Genomic DNA, 23,669 nt, shown 5'->3' on the forward strand with positions numbered 1-23,669 from the left:
AAACAGGGAGGGACAAAGAAAGGGACAAGGCAGTCTATTTATTTATTTATTTATTTATTTTTGGTTTAAAGGAAGACCAGAAGAAGAATAAAGCCTTCACTGAGGGATCTTTTTCCATGAGTCTGTATTTTCCAAAGTTCTGATGAACCACTGTAAGTAGTGCATGACTAATTCAAATATTAAGGGATGCTGAGGCTTGTACTGCTGTTTAAAAAAGATGCTAAACTAAGAGCTGCATTTTCTACAACTCATTACAATTAACAGCATTTGATTAAAACAATGATTTTACTGTGGAAAACATTTGGTTTTGGGTAAAAGTTGATTTTTTCAACATACTCACTCTGTTCTCCTTGGTTTACAACATCCAAAAGGTGGCATTTAGTGTTTAACTAAATAAGTCATTCCTTGTGTTGAGTTCGCCCAATGTCAAAAAAAAAAAAAAAAAAAAAATTACTAGCTCTAAGGAGTATCAACAGAAACCTCTGAAACATACATTTATTGAAATTAAGGTTAAAGTGGATTTTTATGTAACAATAATATTTCTTCCTATATTCAGATGGTTTACATTGTGGTTAACTTCTCTGTTTCCGGTCTCTCCATGTTCTGAATCTTTATCACACATGAGTACAAGGAGAGTCACTGAAAATATTTTAAACTAATACAGGTATGCTCTGCTATGACTAAAAGCATTTTTCAAAATTTTCAAAAGTAATATTTAGTTCCATTGAATATTCATCTGAAATTGGGACTTTGTACATGATTTACATGCACATGGAGAAGTCGAGAGATTTTCTTAAATATGTAAATAGCCATTACATAGATGACTAAAAGCTGGGATGGAGAATGACTTTATATTTTTTATAGAGATGGACAAAAGCTGAAATTTCTGTGATCAGTGAATGTTGTTGCATAGTTCCCAAGAACATGAACTCCGGTATCAGGGTCAGGTTCATCTTAGTTTGATTGCAACTTAATCTCTTAATGACTTGGTGCAAATTCTGAAAACTCTTGCTTTTATTTTACAAGTATAAAATGAGTATCAGAATACCACCTCTTGGTTGGGTTGTTATGTTCCAGACATAATTATTATTTTATTAAATATTGTTCAAAATATGCTGCTCTTAATATCAAATAATAGATTGCTTATAGTAAATTTTCTGTGCCCTACATCTTTGCCCAATGTACAATAATCCAAAACTTTAAATATGCAATTAAAGATGTATTATGTTCTTTATTGTTTTAGATGAACTGAATTTCTGTTGTGTCCTCCAAACTCTACACAACTTCATGGAAACCCAAAACAATGTCACAGAATTTGTTTTCATAGGGTTGTGGGGAAATAAGAAAATATAGTTACTGTTCTTCTTCTTGTTCCTGCTCTGTTATCTGGCTGTCTTAATGGGGAATTTCATCATCTTTCTCACCATCACCTGCAGCCATCTAATGCAACAACCGATGTACTACTTCCTTTGTCACCTCTCCTTCATGGATTTCAGCTACACCTCCACTGTGATCCCCAGGCTAATCACGGACTTAGCTGCAGCACGAAGAAACATTTCCTATAACAATTGTATGACCCAGATCTTCACTGCCCACTTGCTGGCAGGTGTGGAAATATTCATCTTGGTGTTCATGGCTTTTGATCACTATATCGCCATCGTCAAGCCCCTGAACAGACAGAGTTGTGACATGTTGATGGTCCTGGCCTGGGCTGTAGGTTTTTGGCATTCTATTGCTTTACTTCTCATGGTACTCAAGTTACCTTTCTGTGGTCCTAATCAGATAGATCACTACCTATGTGATGTGAAGCCTCTTTTAAAACTGGTGTGCAAAGATATTCATGTTGTGAGTATCTTAGTGATTGCAAATTCAGGAATGGTGGTGGTTGTCATATTTCTTGTTCTAGTAGCTTCTTACATAGTCATATTATATAACCTTAGAATACATTCTTCTGCAGGGCGAAAAAAATCTCTCTCAACATGTAGTTCTCACATAACAGTTGTAGTTTTATTCTTTGTGCCCTGTATCTATACTTACATTCTACCTGCAGGGAGCAAGAACAAGGACAAAGACATCTCTGTGTTTTACGCTGTGATTGCCCCCATGCTGAACCCTCTCATCTACACCCTGAGAAACATGGAGATGAAAATCGCCATGAGGAAGGTATGGGCTAAAGTGGCACATTCAGGTTTAAAGTAAATAGGGTGATACTCATTATGATTTAGAATTCATGTCTCGTCTCTAGGACCTGTGTCCTTTGAGGTATTAGCAGAAAACGTATACCATTTCTTTGAGGAATTGAAATAAATGTCTTCAGGCATTCAGTTCAGTCGCTCAGTCATGTCCAACTCTTTGCAACCCCATGGACTGCAGCACACCAGGCTTCCCTGTCCATCACCAGCTCCCGGAGTTTAGTCAAACTCATGTTCATTGAGTCGATGATGCCATCCAACCATCTCATCCTCTGCCGTCCGCTTCTCCTCCTGCCTTCAATCTTTCCCAGCATGAGGGTCTTTTCCAATGAGTCAGTTATTCTCATCAGGTGGCCAAAGTTTTGGAGTTTCAGATTCATCATCAATCCTTCCAATGAATATTCAGGACTTGTTTTCTTTAGGATGGACTGGTTGGAGCTCCTTGATGTCCAAGAGACTCTCAAGAGTCTTCTCCAACACCATAGTTTGAAAGCATGAATTTTTGGCACTCAGATTTCTTTATAGTCCATCTCTCATGCCTGACATTAGGTTAGCCAATGAAGCATGCTACTGTGATTCAGACTACAATATGCACTTTAAAGAACCCAGCTAGTTTCGTGTGTGAGCACTGAAGGAATGCAAGAATTGTCCTTCTAAAACTCATCTCTTATTGTATGACCGACCTGCCCAATAATTCCTGAGGAACCTATTTTCCTTGGAATACAATCCAACCTTCTCACTCATGCATTAGAAAATTAGGTATAACTATCTAATTTCATAAGTCATCACATTGAAAGAAATTATGGAGTTACAAAGAGACTAGGTGGTCAAGGAAACCTGGGTGACTTCTCAATTTTTTTGGTTTTATGCCTTTGTCTTGGAAATTTGTTCTAATTATATTGTTTTTGAAAATGAATACCTATGAAATGAGATAATATTATGCTTCATAAAATGAAATATTAATTGGGCCACCATCTGTTAAATTTTGCTTGGGGTATGGCTACAAGAAACTCATACTAGGTGCTTTGCACCAGATTTGGCAATAATAAACTCATAGTAGATTCTTTCTTGTTTCTTCATCTTTTACCCCTCAGTTCCCTCTCATTAGAAGCTTTTATCCAGCTACACTGGGCCCCTCTACATTCTCTAAACTGACCCTAAAATCTGGAAATCTATGACTGTTTTTCTTCTATTTTCTCTGACTAGGATCCCTCCACTCTTATGTTTTAGGGTCCATGTCATAAATATTATTCACATTTCAGATATTATCTTATTCAGGAATATTTTGCAGATCTATAAATAAACCAATAATGGACAGAAATGGTAGGAATCTAACAGAAACAGAAGATACTAAGAAAAGGTGGCAAGAACATACAGAAGAACAGTACAAAAAAGTTCTTCATGACCCAGATAATCATGATGGCGGGATCATTCACCTAGATCCCGACATCCTGGAATGTGAAGTCAAGTGGGCCTTAGGAAGCATCACTATGAACAAAGCTAGTGGAGGTGATGGAATTCCAGTTGAGCTATTCCAAATCCTGAAAGATGATGCTGTGAAAGTGCTGCACTCAATATGCCAGCAAATTTGGAACACTCAGCAATGGCCACAGGACTGGAAAAGGTCAGTTTTCATTCCAATCCCAAAGAAAGGCAATGCCAAAGAATGCTCAAACTACTGCACAATTGCACTCATCTCACACGCTAGTAAAATAATGCTCAAAATTCTCCAAGCAGGCTTCAGCAATACATGAACAGTGAACTTCCAAATGTTCAAGCTGGTTTTAGAACAGTCAGAGGAACAAGAGATCAAATTGCCAACATCTGTTGGATTATCAAAAAAGCAAGAGAGTTCCAGAAAAACATCTATTTCTGCTTTATTGACTATGCCAAAGCCTTTGACTGTGTGGATCACAATAAACTGTGGAAAATTCTGAAGGAGATAGGAATAGCAGACCACCTGACCTGCCTCTTGAGAAACCTGTATACAGGTCAGGAAGCAACAGTCAGAACTGGACATAGAACAACAGACTAGTTCCAAATAGGAAAAGGAGTATGTCAAGGCTGTATATTGTTACCCTGTTTATTTAACTTCTATGCAGAGTACATCATGAGAAATGCTGGGCTAGAGAAAGCAGAAGCTGGAATCAAGATTGCTGGGAGAAATATCAATAATCTCAGATATGCATATGAAACCACCCTTATGGCAGAAAGTGAAGAAGAACTAAAGGGCCTCTTGATGAAAGTGAAAAAGGAGAGGAGAGTGAAAAAGTTGGCTTAAAGCTCAACGTTCAGAAAACTAAGATCATGGCATCTGGTTCCATCACTTCATGGGGAATAGACAAGGAAACAGTGGAAACAGTGTCAGACTTTATTTTTGGGGGCTCCAAAATACTGCAGATGGTGACTGCAGCCATGAAATTAAAAGACACTTACTCCTTGGAAGGAAAGTTATCACCAAGCTAGACAGCATATTAAAAATCAGAGACATCACTTTGTCAACAAAGGCCTGTCTAGTTAAGGCTATGTTTTTTTCCAGTGGTCATGTATGCATGTTAGAGTTGGACTGTGAAGGAAGCTGAGTGCCAAAGAATTGATGCTTTTGAGCTGTGGTGTTGGAGAAGGCTCTTGAGAGTCCCTTGGACTGCAAGGAGATCCCACCAGTACATCCTAAAGGATATCAGTCCTGAGTGTTCATTGGAAGGACTGATGTTGAAGCTGAAACTCCAATACTTTGGCCACCTGATGTGAAGAGTTGACTCATTGGAAAAGACTGGGATACTGGGAAAGATTGAGGGCAGGAGAAGCGGACAACAGAGGATGAGATGGTTGGAAGGCATCACTGACTCAATGGACATGGTTTTGGGTGGCCTCTGGGAGTAGGTGATGGACAGAGAGGCCTGGCGTGCTGCAGTCCATGGAGTCACAAAGAGACGGACATGACTGAGTGACTGAATTGAACTGAAATAGACCAGAAGTATTTCCCTTTTGCTTTTCTTTTCCTTTTATTGGTTTTTAGCTGTACTTTTACTGTATATGAAATAATCCAAACCCCATACTACTTTGTGTGTGTGTGTGTATGTGTGTGTGTGTGTGTGTGTGTGAATTGCATTTTCCCTGTTTGACTGAGGCAAAAATTATATATCTTTCTATTTATTTGTACCCCTGAAGTTTTTCATAATAAACCCAAGGCAAATTAAGCTGTGATTAAACATTTATGAAATTAAATTCAAAGACTCTGTATTTGCCTTTTAATATGAATGTATATATTGTTCTCTTGTATATAAAATTCCCCTTATTTATTAATAATATATCAGAAAGACTAAATATTAGCATAAATCCCATGATATATCAGATATGGAATGCAGAAGAAACTATATTTCCCCCCATTATTTGTTTTTGGCATTTACGTGAAAGATAATTGCCCATAGGTGTCCATAGGTTCATTTCTGTGCTGTCTGTTATGTTCCATTGATCCATATGTCTGTTTTTGTATCAATACCATGCATTTCGTGTACTGTTGCTTTGAATATTGTATGAAGAGTGGAATTGTGATACCTTCAGGGTTTTTTTGCTTTTGTTTTTGTTCAAGTTTGCTTTGTTAATTTGGGGTCTTTTGGTTTCATACGAATTTTAGAATTATTTGTTCCACTTCTGTAAAAATTTCATTGGTATTTTGATAGGAATTGTATTATATTTCTAGATTGTATTGAATAGTATAGACATTTTAAGAATATTAATTATTCTAATCCAAGAGCCTGTGATGTGTTTTCTTTTTTTTTTAATTTTTATTTTATTTTTAAACTTTACAATATTGTATTAGTTTTGCCAAATATAGAAATGAATCCACCACAGGTATACCCGCGTTCCCCATCCTGAACCCTCCTCCCACCTCCCTCCCCTACCTTCCCTCTGGGTCCTCCCAGTGTACCAGTCCCAAGCATCCAGTACCGTGTATCGAACCTGGACTGGCGACTCGTTTCATACATGATACTATACATGTTTCAATGCTATTCTCCCAAATCTCCCCACCCTCTCCCTCTCCCACAGAGTCCATAAGACTGATCTATACATCAGTGTCTCTTTTGAAGTCTCGTACACAGGATTATTGTTACCATCTTTCTAAATTCCATATATATGCGTTAGTATACTGTATTGGTGTTTTTCTTTCTGGCTTACTTCACTCTGTATAATAGGTTCCAGTTTCATCCATCTCATTAGAACTGATTCAAATGTATTCTTTTTAATGGCTGAGTAATACTCCATTGTGTATATGTACCACAGCTTTCTTATCCATTCATCTGCTGATGGGCATCTAGGTTGCTTCCATGTCCTGGCTATTATAAACAGTGCTGTGATGAACATTGGGGTACACGTGTCTCTTTCCTTTCTGGTTTCCTCAGTGTGTATGCCCAGCAGTGGGATTACTGGATCATAAGGCAGTTCTATTTCCAGTTTCTTAAGGAATCTCCACACTGTTCTCCATAGTGGCTGTACTAGTTTGCATTCCCACCAACAGTGTAAGAGAGTTCCCTTTTCTCCACACCCTCTCCAGCATTTATTGCTTGTAGACTTTTGGATGGCAGCCATTCTGACTGGTGTGAAATGGTACCTCATAGTGGTTTTGATTTGCATTTCTCTGATAATGAGTGATGTTGAGCATCTTTTCATGTGTTTGGTAGCCATCTGTATGTCTTCTTTGGAGAAATGTCTATTTAGTTCTTTGGCCCATTTTTTTGATTGGGTCATTTATTTTTCTGGAGTTGAGCTGTAGGAGTTGCTTGTATATTTTTGAGATCAGTTGTTTGTCCGTTGCTTCATTTGCTATTATTTTCTCCCATTCTGAAGGCTGAAAATCTTAAAAGACCCATCACAAGCACAGAAATTGAAACTGTAATAAAAAATCTTCCAGCAAACAAAAGCCCAGGTCCAGACGGCTTCACAGCTGAATTCTACCAAAAATTTAGAGAAGAGCTAACACCTATCCTGCTCAAACTCTTCCAGAAAATTGCAGAGGAAGGTAAACTTCCAAACTCATTCTATGAGGCCACCATCACCCTAATACCAAAACCTGACAAAGATCCCAGAAAAAAAAAAAACTACAGGCCAATATCACTGATGAACATAGATGCAAAAATCCTTAACAAAATTCTAGCAATCAGAATCCAACAACACATTTAAAAGATTATACACCATGACCAAGTGGGCTTTATCCCAGGGATGCAAGGATTCTTCAATATCCGCAAGTCAATCAATGTTATACACCACTTTAACAAATTGAAAAATAAAAACCATATGATTATCTCAATAGATGCAGAGAAGCCTTTGACAAAATTCAACATCCATTTATGATAAGAACTCTCCAGAAAGCAGGAATAAAAGGAACATACCTCAACATAATAAAAGCTATATATGACAAACCCACAGCAAACATTATCCTCAATGGTGAAAAATTGAAAGCATTTCCTCTAAAGTCAGGAACAAGACAAGGGTGCCCACTTTCACCATTACTATTCAACATAGTTTTGGAAGTTTTGGCCACAGCAATCAGAGCAGAAAAAGAAATAAAAGGAATCCAAATTGGAAAAGAAGAAGTAAAACTCTCACTATTTGCAGATGACATGATCCTTTACATAGAAAACCCTAAAGACTCCACCAGAAAACTACTAGAACTAATCAATGATTATAATAAAGTTGCAGGATATAAAATCAACACACAAAAATCCCTTGCATTCCTATACACTAATAATGAGAAAACTGAAAGAGAAATTAAGGAAACAATTCCATTCACCATTGCAACAGAAAGAATAAAATACTTAGGAATATATCTACCTAAAGAAACTAAAGACCTATATATAGAAAACTACAAAACACTGGTGAAAGAAATCAAAGAGGACACTAATAGATGGAGAAATATACCATGTTCATGGATTGGAAGAATCAATATAGTGAAAATGAGTATACTACCCAAAGCAATTTATAGATTCAATGCAATCCCTATCAAGCTACCAACAGTATTCTTCACAGAGCTAGAATAAATAATTTCACAATTTGTATGGAAATACAAAAAACCTCGAATAGCCAAAGCTATCTTGAGAAAGAAGAATGGAACTGGAGGAATCAACCTACCTGACTTCAGGCTCTATTACAAAGCCACAGTTATCAAGACAGTATGGTACTGGCACAAAGACAGAAATATTGATCAATGGAACAAAATAGAAAGCCCGGAGATAAATCCATGCACCTATGGACACCTTATCTTTGACAAAGGAGGCAAGAATATACAATGGATTAAAGACAATCTCTTTAACAAGTGGTGCTGGGAAAACTGGTCAACCACTTGTAAGAGAATGAAACTAGAACACTTTCTAACACCATACACAAAAATAAACTCAAAATGGATTAAAGATCTAAATGTAAGACCAGAAACTATAAAACTCCTAGAGGAGAACATAGGCAAAACACTCTCTGACATACATCACAGCAGGATCCTCTATGACCCACCTCCCAGAATATTGGAAATAAAAGCAAAAATAAACAAATGGGACCTAATTAAACTTAAAAGCTTCTGCACATCAAAGGAAACTATTAGCAAGGTGAAAAGGCAGCCTTCAGAATGGGAGAAAATAATAGCAAATGAAGCAACGGATGTGTTTTCATTTATTTGCATTTTCTACAATTTCTCCCACCATTTTCTCTTTTTTTTCTTTTTCAGAGTGTAGGCTTTTTACTTTCATTAAGTTTATTACTAGATAGTTTATTCTTTTTGATGTGATTTTAACCAGGAATTAAAAATATATATATTGTCCCTCTCTGTTAATTCATTATTAGTGTATAGACATGCAACAGGTATATACAAATCTTAAATCTGGTAACTTTTGCTAAGTTCATTTTTCTAATATTTTAAAGGTAGAGACTTTGGAGTTTTCTATATAAAGTTATGTCATCTGCAAAGAGTGACTTTTACTTCTTCACTTTAAGTGTGGATTGCTTTTATTTCTTCTTCTAGTCTGATTGTTGTGTGGGACTTCAAACACTATGTTAAATAGAAGTGGTGAGTGTGGGAAGGCTTGTTTCATTTCTGATTTAGCAAAAAGACTCTCCGTTTTCACCATTGAGCATGATGTTTCCTATGGGTTTGTCATAAATGACTTTCATTATGTAATGAGACGTAATGGATCAGTGAATTATAAGCAAATATATTTTAATTATAATTTTATTAAAAACATTGCACTTAGGAGTCAAATCATGTACTGATATTGATTCTGTGGTACTGGAGAAATTGAAATCTAAAATTAAAGTAACATTTGCAATTTCTGATAGAACTTTCATATATACATTCCCTAGAGTCATTGAGAAATGAATTGTGCAACAACAGCAACAAAAAATACAAGTATGTAGGTTATGTTTTAAAGTAGTTTCTGGGTCAACTGTCCTGACTTCCCTTTGGGGGAAAAAATAATAATAGTAATTAGTGTAGACAGAGGAAGAAGCAAAAACTCAGACTAACGTATATTATACCTACTGACCAGATTTTAAAAACATTCTGCATAAAACTTAAGGAACTAAATTAAAATGTGTATAAATATTCACCCACTCCTACTTATCTAAAACTGATAAGTGAATGGAAGTCAAAACCAAAGACCTTACCTTATACACTTAGGAAAAAAGTAAATAAAATCAGCAAAAGACAAATGTGATCTAGAAAAGAACAAGCAAACTGACTGCAAAATACATTTGTTTGCACATGGATGCTTATACCAACTTCATTTATGACTGCCAAACCTTGAAGCATCTAAGATGCCCTTCAGTAAATAAAGTGAAAGAGTTATGTCCCATTCTTTGCAATCCCATGGACTATAGCCTGCCAGGCTCCTCTATCCATGGGATTTTCCAGGCAAGAGTAGTAGAGTGGGTTTCAATTCCCTTCTCCAGGGAATCTTCTGAACACAGGTCTCCCAAATTACAGGCAGATTCTTCATTGGCTGAGGCACCAGGGAAGCCCAAAACTGTGGCACATTTAGACAATGTAATACACCTCAGTATTAAAAAGAAATGAGCTACCAAGCCATGAGAAGATATGGTGGACACATAAATGAATATTGTTAGGTAAAAGATAAAAAAAAAAAAATGAGTCTCTAGAAGTTAAGTGGCTAGTTCAAACAGCTAGTAAATAGGAGAAAAATAATTGAGTGCTTTCTGAGAGTGAATAATAAAACGGATTCTGATTAGTTTGGTAATTACTTTATGTTCTTCTTAACATAACAGTAAAGTAAGTAAAGTAAAGTCGCTCAGTAGTGTCTGACTCTTTGTGACCCCATGGACTGTAGCCTACCAGGCTCCTTTGTCCATGGGATTTTCCAGGCAATAGTCCTGGAGTGGATTGCCATTTCCTTCTTCAGGGGATCTTCCCAACCCAGGGATCAAACCAGGGTCTCCCGCGTTGTAGACAGATGCTTTACCTTCTGAGCCACCAGGGAAGTCCAGATTAACACAATAGAGGTAATGCCATTTATGTCATTATTGTGAGATGGAATTATAAATTTGAAGCATGAAATAATCTCTCAGTAAACTATTGTTATTACTACTTTCTAATACTTAAGATATTATAAAAATTGATTTTCTGAAGTCTTATATACTTGAAAGAAACCATTAACACATGGATTTCAGTATGAAGTAAGAGATTAAATACCTGAAGTACTTTTGGGGCTGAGCGTATATGATCTGTGGAAATGAAGTGGCATAAGAGAAAAACAAAACAAACAGCAGAATAGAAGCTCTGCTAAGACAGGCAATGTCCACAGCTCCAGGGACGTGACCTTGGACAGCAAGGTGGGAAGCTTTTTGTGAAGCTCTGTTTAGAAATGCCTCTGGGAACACGATTTCTTAGAATATTCAAAGGCTAATTAATTCTTACATTGTCATATAAGTCACATTCTGTTCTTCTCAACCAAATTTCCTTTAGGCATAGACACAAAATAAATGACTCTATGACTCCCATGATTGAAAATGTTTGTTTGCTTGTGTGAGAATTGCAGAATACTTGTTTTATTTATGTTTTAATCTGAAGATCCATTGGTTCCATCACTGACTCACATTCTACTCCCTGGGCAAATATATACAATTTTCTAAGACTCTGCAAAGTGAGTGTCTCAAGAAGAAACTATTCCTGATTCAACCTAAAAATTCATTGTACAGCCACTTAGATGGAATGATCAATGAATTAATGAAATAACCATTTCACTTTTTAAAAAGAATATTTGAACAAATGTGCATTATACATCATTTAAATCTATTCTCTTTAGTTTAAATTTTGATTACCATAAAATTATTTGGCTAACTTTAGTGTTAGTAGCACATTATTCACAAGTAGAATCCCAGTTGAGTTAGAGTTATAAAATATTCTATCCATAGTGAATTGCATTGAGTCCTATTTTGATTCTCTTATATTTTCCTCTTTCCTCCGTATTCTTATCAAAGAATAGCCCAGTTTATGCTTGTATATCTCCACTGACTAATAATTTCCTAGCTTCAAAATCCTTGCCATCCTGAAATGGGATAGAGTCATTCAATTCAATTAAGGTAATTTTATAGGAAACCATATTCTGATACAACTAGGAGAAAATTTGAACTTATGGCATAAAATTTACTTTAACTATAATAATAACTATTCTTATAATTTAAGCAGCAAAATGAAAAAAGAATGCTGAATTTTTGTGAAATGATACTAAAGAAATAAAAATAATTATTTAACTATATTTTTGTAGTGCAGAGAAAATTGTGACTTAGTGTTAAGAAGTACCCTAAGATAACCAATATCTTACAGTAATTTCATTTTTATTAACAGACTATCAAAATTAAAACTACTTCATAAATTTGTGCTGTGATATTTCTTTCATCTTTATTGTATTTTTTTAACTTTTATTTTATTTTTAAACTTTACAAAATTGTATTAGTTTTGCCAAATATCAAAATGAATCTGCCACAGGTATACCCGCGTTCCCCATCCTGAACCCTCCTCCCTCCTCCCTCCCCTACCCTCCCTCTGGGTCGTCCCAGTGCACCAGCCCCAAGCATCCAGTACCGTGCATCGAACCTGGACTGGCGACTCGTTTCATACATGATACTATACATGTTTCAATGCTATTCTCCCAAATCTCCCCACCCTCTCCCTTTCCCACAGAGTTCATAAGACTGATCTATACATTGGTGTCTCTTTTGAAGTCTCGTACACAGGGTTATTGTTACCATCTTTCTAAATTCCATATATATGCGTTAGTATACTGTATTGGTGTTTTTCTTTCTGGCTTACTTCACTCTGTATAATAGGTTCCAGTTTTATCCATCTCATTAGAACTGATTCAAACGTATTCTTTTTAATGGCTGAGTAATACTCCATTGTGTATATGTACCACAGCTTTCTTATCCATTCACCTGCTGATGGGCATCTAGGTTGCTTCCTTGTCCTGGCTATTATAAACAGTGCTGCGATGAACATTGGGGTACACGTGTCTCTTTCCCTTCTGGTTTCCTCAGTGTGTATGCCCAGCAGTGGGATTGCTGGATCATAAGGCAGTTCTATTTCCAGTTTTTTAAGGAATCTCCACACTGTTCTCCATAGTGGCTGTACTAGTTTGCATTCCCACCAGCAGTGTAAGAGGGTTCCCTTTTCTCCACACCCTCTCCAGCATTTATTGCTTGTAGACTTTTGGATGGCAGCCATTCTGACTGGTGTGAAATGGTACCTCATAGTGGTTTTGATTTGCATTTGGTCAACCACTTGTAAAAGAATGAAACTAGAACACTTTCTAACACCATACACAAAAATAAACTCAAAATGGATTAAAGATCTAAATGTAAGACCAGAAACTATAAAACTCCTAGAGGAGAACATAGGTAAAACACTCTCTGGCATACATCACAGCAGGATCCTCTATGACCCACCTCCCAGAATATTGGAAATAAAAGAAAAAATAAACAAATGGGACCTAATTAAACTTAAAAGCTTCTGCACAACAAAGGAAACTATTAGCAAGGTGAAAAGGCAGCCTTCAGAATGGGAGAAAATAATAGCAAATGAAGCAATGGACAAACAACTAATCTCAAAAATATACAAGCAACTCCTACAGCTCAACTCCAGAAAAATAAATGACCCAATCAAAAAATGGGCCAAAGAACTTTATTGTATTTTTTAATGAAATGCATATATGGCAATTTCAGAAACTGCTCACTCAAAAAATACAGTAAGGAAAAATAAACTAGCACATCATACCCATGTATGACACTGGGGTATTTCAAATTATTTCTTACCTTATTCATTGTATTCTGAGTTTTTGTAGTAGCATATTAAATCTATACATATAGACAATGTGTTTTTAAGAGGTGAGCAATGTTCACAAATCATAGGGAAGTGGAGAAAATTAATTCTATTTACTGACTGAGGTCCATATTAAGAATATATGCTATATAGGGAAAAATATTTAATAAAATTGATGAGAAAAATGTTTGGATAGATTTACAGTGATTGCAAAAGCTGGCTACAGAATCTTCAGCATTTTCTCAGATCTCTCTTTCTTGGGAAATTTGATTTTTTCATGTTTATTTTCCCCCTTTGCCCTTCTCATACATGTCTCAAGATTCCTTAATTTGACATTATATTTTGACTGTGCTATATATATATATTTTTTTCTTTCTTTCTTTGAAATGCTTAATTTATAGGAAATGGTAGGTGGTGGGTAGTGGGAAGTGGATGTTTACTAAATTTGAGTAAAATGATTTTGTCAATTCTTAAAATGAAAGTGAAAGTGTTAGTCATTCAGTTGTGTCTGACTCTTTGCAACCCCATAGACTGTAGCCCACCATGCTCCTCTGCCCATGGAATTCTCCAGACCAGAATACTGAAGTGGGTAGCCATTCCCTTCTCCAGGGGATCTTCTTGACCCAGGGATTGGAACTAGGTCTCCAGTATTCCAGGCAGATTCTTTACCATCTGAGCTACCAAAGAAGCTCTCTTAAAATATCAGACTAATATTAAATAAGCATCCTTAATTACTGAAACGTAAATTCTCTAGTATCTTATAGCTAATTTTCTCTCTTTTGGACTTCCAATCTTATTCTAGTGTGCTCTTAATGACATAAACTAATAGGAAGTCATCTGCTAAAGGAAAAATATTGTGAAATTTTACTCCCAGCATCTCAGAGAACATTTAAAGGTCAATTATTGAGCTGAGGCTAATAAGTACATGAGTACAACATTTAACTCCTTTTCCTACTGTTTATAAACACTCCTCTACGTTAAATTTGGACCTCCTTACAAAAACCAATAGTATCTCTATGCTTTTACCAAACAAGATGCTTCTACAAAGATAGTCTCCCTCTTTCTCTCCCAAAAAGGAAATGCAAATCCTGAACATTCTGGACAATGCTAGTTTCTCTTCTAGTTCAGGTTGAAATCTTTCTTGAATAATCTGTAACACTAAGAATAGATTGTAAAATTAATAATCCAAACTTAAAAAATAAAATAGAAGTATGTAATTAAATGTATGAAAATTATGCAATACTGAATTAGCCCTTGTTTCTGTGATTGGGATCAAGAATTTAGACATAGTGAAGATGGCTTATCTTTGCTCTGTGATGTCTGGGGTTGCAGCTTATAAAATTCAGAAGTTCATTAACTGGCAGCTGAAATTGCTTATCACCTTAAATTACATGCCTGAAAGTTGATGCTGGTTGTGAACTAGGACCTCAGCTGAGATGTTGGCCATAAAAATCTGTATCTGTCTTGTATGTGTGGGTTTTCAGTGGACTGGTTTGGTTTCTGTACAGTATGGAACCTGAAAAAAAAATTCTTTCACGCCTTCTATTCTACGGTTTCTAAAGTTAAACATTCAGTGAAACCAAATGTCACTAACTGGAATAGACCTACACATCTAGATATCTTGTGGTCTATACAAACTAGACAATCAAATGCATTGGCCGAGGTTTTCCTTTTAGAAATATTCATGTTTGAGGCTGCAATGCTATAATAGTCCATGTTCAGTCAGTGCCAAATTTTCTTGTAGAACTAAATGCAAACAGATGCAATCACGTTTTGTCCTCTGCCAACTCCCCATAAGATCACAGTTGTGGACTGAGGGAAAATAAATGATTTGGCAAGAGTTTCATGAACATTTTTTTTAATTTTTAATTTTATTTTATTTTTAAACTTTACAATATTGTATTAGTTTTGCCAAACATCGAAATGAATCTGCCACAGGTATACCCGTGTTCCCCATCCTGAACCTTCCTCCCTCCTCCGTCCCCATACCCTCCCTCTGGGTCGTCCCAGTGCACCAGTCCCAAACATCCAGTATCGTGCATTGAATCTGGACTGGCGACTCGTTTCATACATGATATTATACATGTTTCAATGCCATTCTCCCAAATCTCCCCACCCTCTCCCTCTCCCACAAAGTCCATAAGACTGATGTATATATCAGTGTCTCTTTTGCTGTCTCATACACAGGATTATTGTTACCATCTTTCTAAATTCCATATATATGTGTTAGTATACTGTATTGGTGTTTTTCTTTCTGGCTTACTTCACTCTGTATAATAGGTTCCAGTTTCATCCACCTCATTAGAACTGATTCAAATGTATTCTTTTTAATGGCTGAGTAATACTCCATTGTGTATATGTACCACAGCTTTCTTATCCATTCATCTGCTGATGGGCATCTAGGTTGCTTCCATGTCCTGGCTATTATAAAGAGTGCTGCGATGAACATTGGGGTACACATGTCTCTTTCCCTTCTGGTTTCCTCAGTGTGTATGCCCAGCAGTGGGATTTCTGGATCATAAGGCAGTTCTATTTCCAGTTTTTTAAGGAATCTCCACACTGTTCTCCATAGTGGCTGCACTAGTTTGCATTCCCACCAGCAGTGTAAGAGGGTTCCCTTTTCTCCACACCCTCTCCAACATTTATTGCTTGTAGACTTATGGATCGCAGCCATTCTGACTGGTGTGAAATGGTACCTCATGGTGGTTTTGATTTGCATTTCTCTGATAATGAGTGATGTTGAGCATCTTTTCACGTGTTCGTTAGCCATCTGTATGTCTTCTTTGGAGAAATGTCTATTTAGTTCTTTGGCCCATTTTTTGATTGGGTCATTTATTTTTCTGGAGTTGAGCTGTAGGAGTTGCTTGTATATTTTTGAGATTAGTTGTTTGTCCATTGCTTCATTTGCTATTATTTTCTCCCATTCTGAAGGCTGCCTTTTCACCTTGCTAATAGTTTCCTTTGTTGTGCAGAAGCTTTTAAGTTTAATTAGGTCCCATTTGTTTATTTTTGCTTTTATTTCCAATATTCTGGGAGGTGGGTCATAGAGGATCCTGCTGTGATATATGTCGGAGAATGTTTTGCCTATGTTCTCCTCTAGGAGCTTTACAGTTTCTGGTCTTACGTTGAGATCTTTAATCCATTTTGAGTTTATTTTTGTGTATGGTGTAAGAAAGTGTTCTAGTTTCATTCTTTTACAAGTGGTTGACCAGTTTACCCAGCACCACTTGTTAATGAGATTGTCTTTAATCCATTGTATATTCTTGTCTCCTTTGTCAAAGATAAGGTGTCCATATGTGTACGGATTTATCTCTGGGCTTTCTATTTTGTTCCAATGATCAATATTTCTGTCTTTGTGCCTTGATTCTGTCTTGATAACTGTGGCTTTGTAATAGAGCCTGAAGTCAGGTTGGTTGGTTGTTTCCTCCAGTTCCATTCTTTCTCAAGATAGCTTTGGCTATTCGATGTTTTTTGTATTTCCATACAAATTGTGAAATTATTTGTTCTAGCTCTGTGGAGAATACTGTTGGTAGCTTGATAGGGATTGCATTGAATTTATAAATTGCTTTGGGTAGTATACTCATTTTCACTATATTGATTCTTCCAATCCATGAACATGGTATATTTCTCCATCTATTAGTGTCCTCTTTGATTTCTTTCACCAGTGTTTTATAGTTTTCTATATACAGGTCTTCAGTTTCTTTAGGTAGATATATTCCTAAGTATTTTATTCTTTCTGTTGCAATGGTGAATGGAGTTGTTTCCTTAATTTCTCTTTCTGTTTTCTCATTATTAGTGTATAGGAATGCAAGGGATTTCTGTGTGTTGATTTTATATCCTGCAACTTTATTATAATCATTGATTAGTTCTAGTAATTTTCTGGTGGAGTCTTTAGGGTTTTCTATGTAGAGGATCATGTCATCTGCAAATAGTGAGAGTTTTACTTCTTCTTTTCCAATTTGGATTCCTTTTATTTCTTTTTCTGCTCTGATTGCTGTGGCCAAAACTTCCAAAACTATGTTGAATAGTAATGGTGAAAGTGGGCACCCTTGTCTTGTTCCTGACTTTAGAGGAAATGCTTTCATTTTTTCACCATTGAGGATAATGTTGCTGTGGGTTTGTCATATATAGCTTTTATTATGTTGAGGTATGTTCCTTCTATTCCTGCTTTCTGGAGAGTTTTTATCATAAATGGATGTTGAATTTTGTCAAAGGCTTTCTCTGCATCTAATTGAGACAATCATATGGTTTGTATTTTTCAATTTGTTAAAGTGGTGTATTACATTGATTGACTTGCGGATATTGAAGAATCCTTGCATCCCTGGGATAAAGCCCACTTGGTCATGGTGTATGATCTTTTTAATGTGTTGTTGGATTCTGATTGCTAGAATTTTGTTAAGGATTTTTGCATCTATGTTCATCAGTGATATTGGCCTGTAGTTTTCATTTTTCGGGGGATCTTTGTCAGGTTTTGGTATTAGGGTGATGGTGGCCTCATAGAATGAGTTTGGAAGTTTACCTTCCTCTGCAATTTTCTGGAAGAGTTTGAGCAGGATAGGTGTTAGCTCTTCTCTAAATTTTTGGTAGAATTCAGCTGTGAAGCTGTCTGGACCTGGGCTTTTGTTTGCTGGAAGATTTTTGATTACAGTTTCAATTTCCGTGCTTGTGATGGGTCTGTTAAGATTTTCTATTTCTTCCTGGTCGAGTTTTGCAAAGTTGCACTTTTCTAAGAATTTGTCTATTTCTTCCACATTGTCCATTTTATTGGCATATAATTGTTGATAGTAGTCTCTTATGATCCTTTGTATTTCTGTGTTGTCTGTTGTGATCTCTCCAGTTTCATTTCTAATTTTATTGATTTGATTTTTCTCCCTTTGTTTCTTGATGAGTCTGGCTAATTGTTTGTCAATTTTATTTACCCTTTCAAAGAAACAGCTTTTGATTTTGTTGATTTTTGCTATGGTCTCTTTTGTTTCTTTTGCATTTATTTATTTCCTAATTTTTAAGATTTCTTTCCTTCTACTACCCTTGGAGTTCTTCATTTCTTCCTTTTCTAGTTGTGTTAGGTGTAGGGTTAGGTTATTTATTTGACTTTTTTCTTGTTTCTTGAGGTATGCCTGTATTGCTATGAACTTTCCCCTTAGGACTGCTTTTAAAGTGTCCCATAGGTTTTGGGTTGTTGTGTTTTCATTTTCATTCATCTCTATGCAAATTTTGATTTCTTTTTTGATTTCTTCTGTGATTTGTTGGTTATTCAACAGCGTGTTGTTCAGCCTCCATATGTTGGAATTTTTAATAGTTTTTCTCCTGTAATTGAGATCTAATCTTACTGCATTGTGGTCAGAAAAGATGCTTGGAATGATTTCTATTTTTTTGAATTTACCAAGGCTAGATTTATGGCCCAGGATGTGATCTGTCCTGGAGAAGGTTCCATGTGTGCTTGAGAAAAAGGTGAAATTCATTGTTTTGGGATGAAATGTCCTATAGATATCAATTAGGTCTAACTGGTCTATTGTATCGTTTAAAGTTTGTGTTTCCTTGTCAATTTTCTGTTTAGTTGATCTATCCATAGATGTGAGTGGGGTATTAAAGTCTCCCACTATTATTGTGTTATTCTAATTTCTCCTTTCACACTTGTTAGCATTTGTCTTACAAATTGCAGCACTCCCATGTTGGGTGCATATATATTTATAATTGTTATATCTTCTTCTTGGATTGATCCTTTGATCATTATGTAGTGACCTTCTTTGTCTCTTTTCACAGCCTTTGTTTTAAAGTCTATTTTATCTGATATGAGTATTGCTACTCCTGCTTTCTTTTGGTCCCTATTTGCATGGAAAATCTTTTTCCAGCCCTTCACTTTCGGTCTGTATGTATCCCCTGTTTTGAGGTGGGTCTCTTGTAGACAACATATGTAGGGGTCTTGTTTTTGTATCCATTCAGCCAGTCTTTGTTTTTTGGTTGGGGCATTCAACCCATTTACGTTTAAGGTAATTACTGATAAGTATGATCCCGTTGCCATTTACTTTATTGTTTTGGGTTCGATTTATACACCATTTTTGTGTTTCCTGTCTAGAGAATATCCTTTAGTATTTGTTGGAGAGCTGGTTTGATGGTGCTGAATTCTCTCATCTTTTGCTTGTCTGAAAAGCTTTTGATTTCTCCTTCATATTTGAATGAGATCCTTGCTGGGTACAATAATCTGGGCCGCAGGTTATTTTCTTTCATCACTTTAAGTATGTCTTGCCATTCCCTCCTGGCTTGAAGAGTTTCTATTGAAAGATCAGCTGTTATCCTTATGGGAATTCCCTTGTGTGTTTTTTGTTGTTTTTCCCTTGCTGCTTTTAATATTTGTTCTTTGTGTTTCATCTTTGCTAATTTGATTAATATGTGTCTTGGGGTGTTTTGCCTTGGGTTTATCCTGTTTGGGACTCTCTGGGTTTCTTGGACTTGGGTGGTTATTTCCTTCCCCATTTTAGGGAAGTTTTCAACTATTATCTCTTCAAGTATTTTCTCATGGTCTTTCTTTTTGTCTTCTTCTTCTGGAACCCCTATGATTTGAATATTGTAGCGTTTAATATTGTCCTGGAGGTCTCTGAGATTGTCCTCATTTCTTTTAATTCATTTTTCTTTTATCCTCTCTGATTCATTTATTTCTACCATTCTATCTTCTAATTCACTAATCCTATCTTCTGCCTCTGTTATTCTACTATTTGTTGCCTCCAGAGTGTTTTTAATTTCATTTATTGCATTATTCATTATATATTGACTCTCTTTTATTTCTTCTAGGTCCTTGTTAAACCTTTCTTGCATCTTCTCAACGTTGTCTCCAGGCTATTTATCTGTGATTCCATTTTGATTTCAAGATTTTGGATCAATTTCACTATCATTATTTGGAATTCTTTATCAGGTAGATTCCCTATCTCTTCCTCTTTTGTTTGGTTTGGTGGGCATTTATCCTGTTCCTTTATCTGCTGGGTATTCCTCTGTCTCTTCATCTTGTTTAAATTGCTGAGTTTGGGGTGTCCTTTCTGTATTCTGGCAGTTTGTGGAGTTCTCTTTATTGTGGCGTTTCCTCACTCTGTGTGAGTTTGTACAGGTGGCTTGTCAAGGTTTCTTGGTTAGGGAAGCTTGTGGCGGTGTTCTGGTGGGTGGAGCTGTGTTTCTTCTTTCCGGAGTGCAGCGAAATGTCTAGTAATGTATCTTGGAGCTCAGGGCTGTGTTCCCTGTTGCTGGAGAATTTGCTTGGCATGTCTTGCCCTGGAACTTGTTGGCCCTTGTGTGGTACTTGGTTTCAGTGCTGGTATAGAGGCATTTGATGAGCTCCTGTCAATTAATGTTCCTTGGAGTCAGGAGCTCCCTGCAGTCAGGGTTTGGACTTAAGTCTCCTGCTTCCAGTTATCAGTCTTATTTTTACCGTAGTTTCAGAGTTTCTCCTTCTATACAGCACCATTGATAAAACATCTAGGTTAAAGATGAAAAGTTTCTCCACAGTGAGCGACACCCAGAGAGGTTCACAGCGTTACGTGGAGAAGAGAAGAGGGAGGAAGGAGACAGAGGTGGCCAGGAGGATAAAGGGGGGGAATGAAAAGGAGAGAGACAGATCCAGCCAGTAATCAGTTCCCTAAGTGTTCTCCACCATCTGGAACACACAGAAATTCACAGAGTTGGGTAGAGTAGAGAGGGGTTAGGGAGGAGACACAGGCGACCTGGTGGAGAAAAAGGAGAGTCCAAAGGGAGAGAGAGCAGTTAAGCCAGTAATCCCGCTCTCTAGTGAAAAATGGGTACTGAAGATTGGGTTCTTAAAGGTACAAAATTGGTAACAAATACATAAAAGAAAAAATTAAAAATCTAGTGTAGAGTTTGGAATTTCAAAAATACGATGTTAAAGAAAAGAAGAGGGGGAGGAGCCAAGATGGCAGAGGAGTAGGACGGGTAGAACACTTTCTCCCCCACGAATTCATCAAAAGAGCATTTAAATGTCGAGTAAATTCCACAAAACAACTTCTGAATGCCGGCAGAGGACATCAGGCACCCAGAAAAGCAACCCAACTCTTTGAAAGGAGGTAGGAAAAAATATAAAAGACAAACAAAGAGACAAAAGAGGGAGGGACGGAGTTCCGTCCCAGGAAGGGAGTCTTAAAAGAGAGAAGTTTCCAAACACCAGGAAACCTTCTCACTCCCGAATCTGTGCCGAGCTTTGGAAGCACAGAGGGCAACATAACAGGGAGAAAAAATAAACAATTAAAACTCGCAGATTGCGAGCCCTATGGTAACTCCCCCAGTGGAGAAGCAGCGCAGATGCCTGCACATGCCATTAGCAAGCGGGGGCTGGGCAGGGAGGTGCGGCGCGGGATGCATCGCTTAGAGTAAGAATCTGGCCTGAATACCCTGAGCACTATCTGAGCGAAATAATTTGGGCTAGCAAACCAGACTGTGGGATATCTACCACGCGAAAAGCCAGCCCCAACCTAAGACACCGCCAGTCCCGCGCACGGAACAAAGGACTGAACATAGATAGTAGGCTGCAGACCTTCCCCCTCCGGTGACAGGCAGCCAGAGCCGGAAGGGGGCAATCGCAGCCCCAGAGAGACATTATCTATAAAACTGTAAGCAGGCTTCTTTGCTAACTAAAACTTCTTGGGGGTCTGGACAGTCAACATCCACCTGAGAAGGTGTGCCGGTTTTACACCCAGATAACCGAGTGGTGGGGAGGCTATAAGTCGCAGCATTGGCGTTCGCCAAACACCTCATCACCTGAGCTGCTCAGACCTGGGAAGAGCACAAAATGCAGGCCCAACTGAGTCTGCGCCTCTGAGGACTACCCGAGTGCCTGAACCTGAGCGGCTTGGACCTGGGAGGTACATGCAGCCCAGGGCCGGCCTCGGATTGTTCTCGGCGGAACAACCTAGAGCCCGAGCAGTGTGGGCAGGGAAGCTACACGCACTGTGAGCGGGGGCAGACCCAGTGTGGCTGAGGCACTGCGAGCGCACGCCAGTGTTATTTGTTTGCAGCATCCCTCCCTCCCTCCCCACAGCGCGACTGAACAAGTGAGCCTAAAAAAAAAAAAAAAAAAGTTTCCCCCACCGTCCCCTTTGTGTCAGGGCGGAAGCCAGACACTGAAGAGACCAGCAAACAGAAGAAGTTGTAACAGAGGGAAACGCCCTGGAAGCTACGGGGAATAGATTAAAACCCCGTGGTTACTACGGACTACATAGGAAGGGGCCTATAGATCTTGAGAAATATAAGTCAGACCAAGGAACTAGCCAAAAATGAACTGAACCCACAATACAAAACCAGAGAAAGTCCTAGATATATTTTTACTATTTTTACGATCATTCTTTCTTTCTTTTTTTAATTAAAAAAAAATTTTTTAAGTCCTCTATTGGTCCTTTAATTTTCACTTTTATAACCTATTACTTTGAAAAAAAAAAAAAAAAAAAAAAGATCCTATTTTTTTCTTCTTCAGCAAACTTCATATATATATATTTTATAATTTTTGACCTTTTTTTTTCTTCTTTTCTTTAACATTGTATTTTTGAAATTCCAAACTCTACTCTAGTTTTTTAATTTTAGCTTTTTGGTATATGTTATCAATTTTGTACCTACAGGTTTTTTTTTTTATAATTTCTGTGACTTTTTTTTTTCTGTTTCATTCTCTTCTTCTTTCATATAACATTGTATATCTGAAATTCCAAACTCTACTCTAGATTTTTAATTTATGCTTTTTTGTATTTGATATCAAATTTGTACCTGTGTTTTCTTTATAATTTTTGCGACATTGTTTTTGTTTGTTTTCTCTCTTTATGTTTCTTCTTCCTTTTTTTTAACATTGTATTTTTGAAATTCCAAACTCTACTCTAGATTTTTAATTTTGCTTTTTGGTATTAGTTATCAATTTTGTACCTGTATTTTCTTTATAATTTTTGCGACCTTGTTTGTTTTTCTTTGTTCGTTTTTTCTCTCTTTCTTTTCCTTCTTATTTTCTTTAACATCGTATTTTTGATATCCAAACTCTACTCTAGATTTTTAATTTTTGCTTTTATGTATTTGTTACCAATTTTTTACCTTTAAGAACCCAATCTTCAGGACCCATTTTTCACTAGGGAGCGAGATTACTGGCTTGACTGCTCTCTCTCCCTTTGGACTCTCCTTTTTCT

At 36.9% G+C, this 23,669-nt stretch overlaps 1 pseudogene; it reads left to right on the forward strand.

The window, feature by feature from the left end:
- Positions 1–1,287: 1,287 nt before the first annotated feature.
- Positions 1,288–2,321, forward strand: LOC133240667 (olfactory receptor 4P4-like; annotated as a pseudogene).
- Positions 2,322–23,669: the final 21,348 nt, after the last annotated feature.

This window comes from Bos javanicus, chromosome 28 (assembly GCF_032452875.1).
Source record: "Bos javanicus breed banteng chromosome 28, ARS-OSU_banteng_1.0, whole genome shotgun sequence".
NCBI classification, from domain to species: Eukaryota; Metazoa; Chordata; class Mammalia; order Artiodactyla; family Bovidae; genus Bos; species Bos javanicus.